Source organism: Lactuca virosa, chromosome 9 (assembly GCF_052849685.1).
Source record: "Lactuca virosa cultivar CGN04683 chromosome 9, Lactuca_virosa_CGN04683_v6, whole genome shotgun sequence".
NCBI classification, from domain to species: Eukaryota; Viridiplantae; Streptophyta; class Magnoliopsida; order Asterales; family Asteraceae; genus Lactuca; species Lactuca virosa.
In genome coordinates this window covers 26,651,891-26,660,406 of record NC_136434.1, presented here as the reverse complement: position 1 = coordinate 26,660,406, position 8,516 = coordinate 26,651,891, and positions in this window count along the sequence as shown.

Sequence of the window (8,516 nt, the reverse complement as noted above, 5' to 3'; positions counted from 1 at the left end):
CTCCAAATCTTGAGAGCGAAAACCACCGCTCCCAACTCAAGATCGTGCGTAGGGTATCTCGTCTCATGCGGCTTCAGCTGCCGCGATGCATAGGCTACCACCCGTCCTCTCTGCATGAGGACTGCCCCCAAGCCTGTGATGGATGCATCACAAAATACCACAAAATCCTCAACTCCCTCGGGGAGTGTCAACACCGGTGCTTCGCATAAACACTGCTGGAGGGTCTCAAACGCCCTCTGCTGCTCAGGGCCCCACCGGAAATCAACCCCCTTCCTCGTTAGACGAGTGACGGGTACGACAATCTTGGAGAAATCACGAATGAATCTCCGATAATACCCTGCTAAACCCAAGAAACTCCTGATGTCTGAGGGAGATTTCGGAGTCTCCCACTGCATAACCGCCTCCACCTTGGCCAGATCGACCAAAATCCCCTCCTGGTTAACGAGATGTCTGAGGAACTGGACCTCTCGTAACCAAAACTCGCATTTCGAGAACTTGGCATACAACCGTTCTCGCCCCAGAACCTCCAGCAGCTCCCTGAGATGCTCCTCATGCTGCTCTCGGGTCTTGGAATACACCAAGATATCATCTATGAACACAATGACCGAGCGATCGAGCATCGGTCTGCAGACTCGGTTCATCAAATCCATGAACACTGTTGGCGCATTGGTGAGCCCAAACGGCATCACCACGAACTCGTAATGACCATAATGAGTCCGAAACGCGGTCTTCTCCACGTCTTCCTCCCTCACCCTGACCTGGTGGTATCCTGATCTCAAATCAATCTTGGAAAACCAAGATGCACCCTGCAGCTGATCGAAAAGATCGTCTATCCTCGGGAGCGGATAACGGTTCTTCACCGTTAACTTGTTCAGCTCCCTATAGTCAATACACATCATGTGCGAACCGTCCTTCTTCCTGACGAAAAGGATCGGTGCTCCCCAGGGTGAACTACTCGGACGAATAAACTGCTTACCCAGCACCTCCTGCAACTGAGATGATAGCTCATGCATCTCGGGCGGTGCCAAACGGTACGACGCCTTGGCGATAGGGGCCGCACCTGGCACTAGATCAATCCTGAACTCAACCTGCCTCACCGGAGGCACTCCGGGTAACTCCTCCGGAAACACATCAGCAAACTCTCTAACCCCCGGGACCTCTGAAACTGAGAGCTGCTCTCTAACCCGCGTATCTACCACATACGCCAAATAACCGGCACACCTGTGCTGAATATACTTTCGAGCCCTGGTTGCCGAACAAAACCATGATCCCAACCTGGTGCCCTCACCATATACAACCAGTTCTCCCCCACTTGGGGTTCGAACCACCATCCGCTGTCCCTCACAGTCCATCATGGCGCCAAAACGGCTAAGCCAATCCATCCCTACAATCACGCATATATCCCCCATGGGGATAGGAATCAAATCTATCGGGAAGGACACCCCGAAAATCTCCAACTCGCATCCTCGGTAGACCGAAGAAGCAGAAACCCCGTGCTCGTTGGCGATCGAAACTTGCAACGGACACTCAAGATCATCTATCGGCACACTGAACCCTCTAGAGAAGGTCTGAGATACAAACGACCGACTCGCCCCCGAGTCAAATAATACCAAAGCGGGCAAAGAATTCACTAAAATGTACCTAACTGCAGGTACAATCAATAAGCATAACACAAATACAATAACTGAGACAGAGAATAGAAATGTACCAACAACTACATCCGGTGTTGCCTTGGCCTCCTCGGCCGTGAGCTGGAAGGCGCGACCCTGAGCCTTCGAAGGCTCCACCTTGACTGGCCTCCCATCTCCAATCCTCACAGTAGCTGGCGCGGAACCCTGCGCCGACTTGGCGGCGAGCTGCCGACAGTTGGTCTTCACATGACCAACCTGATGACAATGGTAACAAATCCTCATATCTGCGGGAGGGGCGGACTGACGGCAGTCCCTGGCATAGTTCCCCTCCTTGCCACATTTGTGGCACCCACCACCTGCTCTATAAACTCCCAAATGAATCCTGCCACACTTTCCACAAGTGCGGCTCTGCTAACCCCCAGACCGTGTATCAGCGGTCTTAGACCGCTTAGGCGCCGGCTGAGACTGTACCGGTGCCTGACGCTGCTCCTTCAGCTGCAGCTCTATCTCCAACTCACGCCGCCTCACGGCTTCCTACAGATCCAGGAGGGTATCAGATCCAGGAGGGACTGAGGAGCTGGATGCTGCTCCTTCAGCTGCAGATCCAGGAGGGTGCCTGGCATCCAGCTCCTCAGTCCCTCCTGGATCTGCAGCTGAAGGAGCAGCGTCAGGCACCCTCCTGGATCTGCAGCTGAAGGAGCAGCATCCAGCTCCTCAGTCCCTCCTGGATCTGATACCCTCCTGGATCTGCAGGAAGCCGTGAGGCGGCATGAGTTGGAGATAGAGCTGCAGCTGAAGGAGCAGCGTCAGGCACGGGCACAGTCTCAGCCGGCGCTTAAGTGGTCTAAGACCGCTGATGCACGATCTGGGAGTCAGCAGAGTCGCACTTGTGGAAAGTGTGGCAGGATTCATTCGGGAGTTTGTAGAGCAGGTGGTGGGTGCCACAAATGGGGCAAGGAGGGGCACTATGCCAGGGACTGCCGTCAGTCCGCCCCTCCCGTAGATATGAGGATTTGTTACCATTGTCATCAGGATGGTCATGTGAAGACCAACTGTCCGCAGCTCACCGCCAAGTCGGCTCAGGGTTCCGCGCCAGCTACTGTGAGGATTGGAGATGGGAGGCCAGTCAAGGTGGAGCCTCCGAAGGCTCAGGGTCGCGCCTTCCAGCTCACGACCGAGGAGGCCAAGGCAGCACCTGATATGGTTGCTGGTACGTTTCTATTCTCTGTCTCAGTTATTTTATTTGTGTTATGCTTATTGATTGTACCTGCGGTTAGGTACGTTTTTAGTGAATTCTTTGCCCGCTTTGGTATTATTTGACTCGGGGGCGAGTCGGTCGTTTGTATCTCAGACCTTCTCTAGAGGGTTCAGTGTGCCGATAGATGATCTTGAGTGTCCGTTGCGAGTTTCGATCGCCAACGAGCACGTGGTTTCTGCTTCTTCGGTCTACCGAGGATGTGATTTGGAGATTTTCGGGGTGTCCTTCCCGATAGATTTGATTCCTATCCCCATGGGGGATGTATGCGTGATTGTAGGGATGAATTGGCTTAGCCGTTTTGGCGCCATGATCGACTGTGAGGGACAGCGGGTGGTGGTTCGAACCCCAAGTGGGGGAGAACTGGTAGTATATGGTGAGGACAGCAGGTTGGCATCAGGGTTTTGTTCGGCAGCCAGGGCTCGACAGTATATTCAGCACGGGTGTGCCGGTTATTTGGCGTATGTGGTAGATACGCGGGTTAGAGAGCAACTCTCAGTTTCAGAGGTCCCGGTGGTTAAAGAGTTTGCTGATGTGTTTCCGGAGGAGTTACCCGGAGTGCCTCCGGTGAGGCAGGTTGAGTTCAGGATTGATCTAGTGCCAGGTGCGGCCCCTATCGCCAAGGCGACGTACCGTTTGGCACCGCCCGAGATGCAGGAGCTATCATCTCAGTTGCAGGAGCTGCTGGGTAAGCAGTTTATTCGTACGAGTAGTTCACCCTGGGGAGCACCGATCCTTTTCGTCAGGAAGAAGGACGGTTCGCACAGGATGTGCATTGACTATAGGGAGCTGAATAAGTTAACGGTGAAGAACTGTTATCCGCTCCCGAGGTTAGACGATCTTTTCGATCAGCTGCAGGGTGCATCTTGGTTTTCCAAGATTGATTTGAGATCAGGATACCACCAGGTCAGGGTGAGGGAGGAAGACGTGGAGAAGACCGCGTTTCGGACTCGTTATGGTCATTACGAGTTCGTGGTGATGCCGTTTGGGCTCACCAATGCGCCAGCAGTGTTCATGGATTTGATGAACCGAGTCTGCAGACCGATGCTCGATCGCTCGGTCATTGTGTTCATAGATGATATCTTGGTGTATTTGATATGGGCTTATTTAGTCATAGAAATCATTCATTATCTTATTAATTATTGTTGATTTTATATCATTTTATGGACAAAAGGTACTTAATTAGCTTAATATTTCAATTTCAGCAATAAAAGACATGCTCGGGTGAAAAAGGAAGAGGATTGGGTAATTGGAAGCTTGGAGATTAAAGATTAAGGAAAGAAGCTGAAAAAAAAAGGAACTCGACGAGTTAATAGCACAAACTCGACGAGTTGGTCAGAATATTCTCGATTTAAGGATGCCTTGCCGTACACGCTGTATGCGCGAATTACTGAAAAAAAAACTCGTCGAGTTATTCTAAAAAACTCGACGAGTTGGATCGATTTTTGGTAACTATAAATAGATATCTTCTATGCTCGAAAACCTAACTTTTACTGGAGGCTAGCTGCGACTTTTGAAGATCAGAAGGATTCTTGGAGCTGCTGTTTTCGAGATTTCAACACAAGAAACAATTTCAAAGAGAATCAAAGGCAAACAATCATTCTTCTTTTATTAATCTTTGCTTTGAACCATGTTTGAATCATTAGGTTTTGAAATTAGGTTATTACTTTCTGTAGATATGAGCTAAAAGTTTTTTACATCTGTTTAGATGAGATAATCTTATGAACATGGTTTGATTGAGTGGTTGAATTGATATTAATTTGGTTATTCATCTTGTTAAGCTTATTTAAGATCCTTATATATTGATGATAAATGTTTTTAGTTAACAAATGAGTGATTAAGTTGCATGAATATCTTCTTGATTACTTGATTCTTATAGTTTTGTGAAAACAAGATTGTAAGCCTAGGAATAGTGAATATGAAACTAGGGTTAACTAGGAAAAATGTAAATCAATGTGTAAGTATGTGTGATGAACAACCATACATGAATTGATTGAATTGAACAAATTTGATTAATTATTATTATAAGTCTTACTTGATACGAACTAAACACTAGAAAACTTGTTAATTTAATCACTTGATCACTGTTTAAACTAACTTGTCTACTAAAGGATTGGTAATAATGAACATGAACCCAATCGCATTAGGAAACGGTGACCATTGACATATTAATTCATTGCACTTACCACGAAATCAACCATAGAAATAAGTAAATCGAATCTGAATAGAAGTCTCTTTTATCATTGAATCTAGTTGTCCTTTCTTGTTCTTTTTAGTTGTTAATTGTCTTTGTTTGAGTGTTAAAGTGTTTGCTTAAGTTTCTAGTCTTGCAAAACTAGAGAAAAACCCCCCATTCTTTTATTAATTATTTTATTTAGATAATATTAGTATTAATCTTAGATGTTGCCGCTCCCTGTGTTCGATACCCTACTTGCTTAAACTAAACTTTTATCGATAGGTACACTGTCTGCGTGTGTTTGTTTTCATTTGAGTTTGTTAGGATTAAAACTAGTTTGTTTCACACACATCAGTATTCCAAGACCTGAGAGCAGCATGAGGAGCATCTCAGGGAGCTGCTGGAGGTTCTGAGGCGAGAACGGTTGTATGCCAAGTTCTCGAAATGCGAGTTTTGGTTACGAGAGGTCCAGTTCCTCGGACATCTTGTTAACCAGGAGGGGATTTTGGTCGATCCGGCCAAGGTGGAGGCGGTTATGCAGTGGGAGACTCCGAAATCTCCCTCAGACATCAGGAGTTTCTTGGGTTTAGCAGGGTATTATCGGAGATTCATTCGTGATTTCTCCAAGATTGTCGTACCCCTCACTCGTCTAACGAGGAAGGGGGTGGATTTTCGGTGGGGCCCTGAGCAGCAGAGGGCGTTTGAGACCCTCCGGCAGTGTTTATGCGAAGCACCGGTGTTGACACTCCCCGAGGGAGTTGAGGATTTTGTGGTATTTTGTGATGCATCCATCACAGGCTTGGGGGCAGTCCTCATGCAGAGAGGACGGGTGGTAGCCTATGCATCGCGGCAGCTGAAGCCACATGAGACGAGATACCCTACGCACGATCTTGAGTTGGGAGCGGTGGTTTTCGCTCTCAAGATTTGGAGGCATTATCTGTACGGGGTCCGATGTACTATATATACGGATCACAAGAGTTTGAGGCACATCATGGATCAGCCGAACTTGAATATGACGCAGCGCGGGTGGCTGAATGTGGTCAAGGACTATGATTGTGAGATCCTTTACCATCCTGGTAAAGCGCATGTGGTTGTGGATGCTTTGAGCCGCAAGTCAGCTGGGTCCTCTACCCCAGCCAGGTGTATGAGGATAGCGGTGGATTCCCCGCTGGTGGGTTTGATCAGGGATGCTAATATCGAGGGTATGAGGCCAGAGAACTGGAAGTTGGAAAGGATTAAGGGCGAAAGCGCCCGGTTTTTTCAGGATATCCGCGGATTGTTGACCCGATACGGTCGGGTTTGGGTTCCGATGTCCGGAGGGGTCCGACAGACAGTGATGGAGGAGGCTCATAAGTCTCGTTTTTCTATTCACCCGGGAGCCACCAAGATGTACCGTGATTTGAGTTCGAGTTATTGGTCGCCTGGTATGAAGCGAGATATCGCTTGGTTTGTTGAGAGGTGCTTGACCTGTAGGATGGTCAAGGCCGAGCATCAGAGGCCGCATGGCAAGTTGCAGCCTCTGGAGATTCCCATGTGGAAATGGGAACGGATCGCGATGGATTTCATCACGAAGTTGCCGAAGACGGCAAGGGGGTTCGATGCTATATGGGTCATCGTGGATCGATTGACCAAGAGTTCCCATTTCCTAGCCATACGGGAGAGTTCGTCGGCAGAGAAGTTGGCCGACCTGTACGTCAGAGAGATTGTCTCTCGCCATGGGGTTCCAGTTTCTATCGTTTCCGATCGAGATGTCAGGTTTACTTCCCGTTTTTGGCAGAAGTTCCATGAGGAACTGGGTACGCGACTGCATTTTAGCACGGCGTTCCATCCGCAGAATGATAGGAAGAGTGAGCGGACCATTCAGACCCTCGAGGATATGTTAAGGGCGTGCGTCATTGATTTCGGTGGGAGTTGGGATTCCCACCTACCGCTTGCAGAGTTCGCCTACAACAACAGCTATCATTCCAGTATTGGCACCCCGCCTTTCGAGCTGTTGTATGGGCGGAAGTGTAGGACCCCAGTCTGCTGGGGCGAGGTTGGGCACAGGGTGATGGGTCGGACAGAGGTAGTTCTGCAAACTACCGAGATGATACAGCAGATTAGACAGCGATTGCAGACCGCTCAGAGTCGGCAGAAAAGTTATGCCGACCGACGCCGATCTGAGCTGGAATTTCAGGTGGGCGACATGGTTCTCCTGAAGGTCTCACCCTGGAAGGGTGTGATCCGCTTCAGGAAGAGGGGAAAATTGGGTCCCCGTTATATTGGGCCGTTCAGGATTGTTGCCAGGGTTGGCAGGGTGGCTTATAGGCTAGAGCTTCTGGAGGAGCTCAGCCGGATCCACAGCACATTTCATGTTTTGCAATTGCGAAAATGCATTATGGACCAGGAGGCAGTGGTATCGTTGGATGATATTCAGGTCGATGAGCGTCTGAACTATGTGGAGAAGCCTGTGGCTATTTTGGAAAGGAAGAAGAAGATTCTGCGGAACAAGGAAATACCTTTAGTAAAGGTACAGTGGGAGCATCAGAGGGGATCCGAGTGGACATGGGAGCCGGAGGCGGACATGCGCGAGCATTACCCGACATTGTTTATTCCAGCGGACTTCAAGGGCGAATTCTAGTTCAAGTGGGGGAGAGTTGTAACGCCCCGATTCTCAGGTATTATTTAAATAAGATTTATTGGGTTAAGCTCTACTCGACGAGTTGGTTGCCCTACTCGTCGAGTAGCAGCGGGGTGGGATCGCGTGTTAAGTGACCTACTCGACGAGTCCATATCGGGACTCGACGAGTAGGAGCTGGCAGATGAAACCCTAAATCCCGGGGTTTGCTCCCCTATTTAAAGGAGCCTTAGCCTCCCTTGGGCCTCTTTACAGTTCTAGAGAGTCCGTGAGAACTCTAATACGCGTGTGTGTGTGTGTTCCCATTGTGTGTTTGAAGCTTGAAAAGAGGATCTTTGGAGGGAGAAGGCTTGGAGGAGAAGGAGATTGGAGTAAGTAGAGTGTGGGAATCAACACCTATCTCAGTTATCATCTTCTGGAGGTAACCAAATCGGCTTTTTCCTTGTGGATCTCTTCTATTGGTTGAGTTTTAGGGTTTTTGTGGGAATATTAAGTTGGAAATAGGAGCTATGGGCTAGATCTGAGGTTGTAACTTCAGATCTGGACCCTCCTTGGATTCTAGAAGCATAAAGTTTCAGTTTTGGTCATGATTAAGGTCCCTCTTGAGCATGAAGCTCCATTAAGAACTTAAAATAGGCATTTAGAGCCTTTATAGCCATGCATGCACGTAAAGTTTGCAACTTTACGTGATAAGCATGCCCTAGAAGCTTGGATCTGTGATTTGGAGCCGCTGCATGGCTCAAAGCAAGTCTGTATGGAAAAAGGACTGAATGGACTCGGCGAGTCACATGAAGATGGTCGTGAACTCGGCGAGTTGGATGAACAACTCGGCGAGTC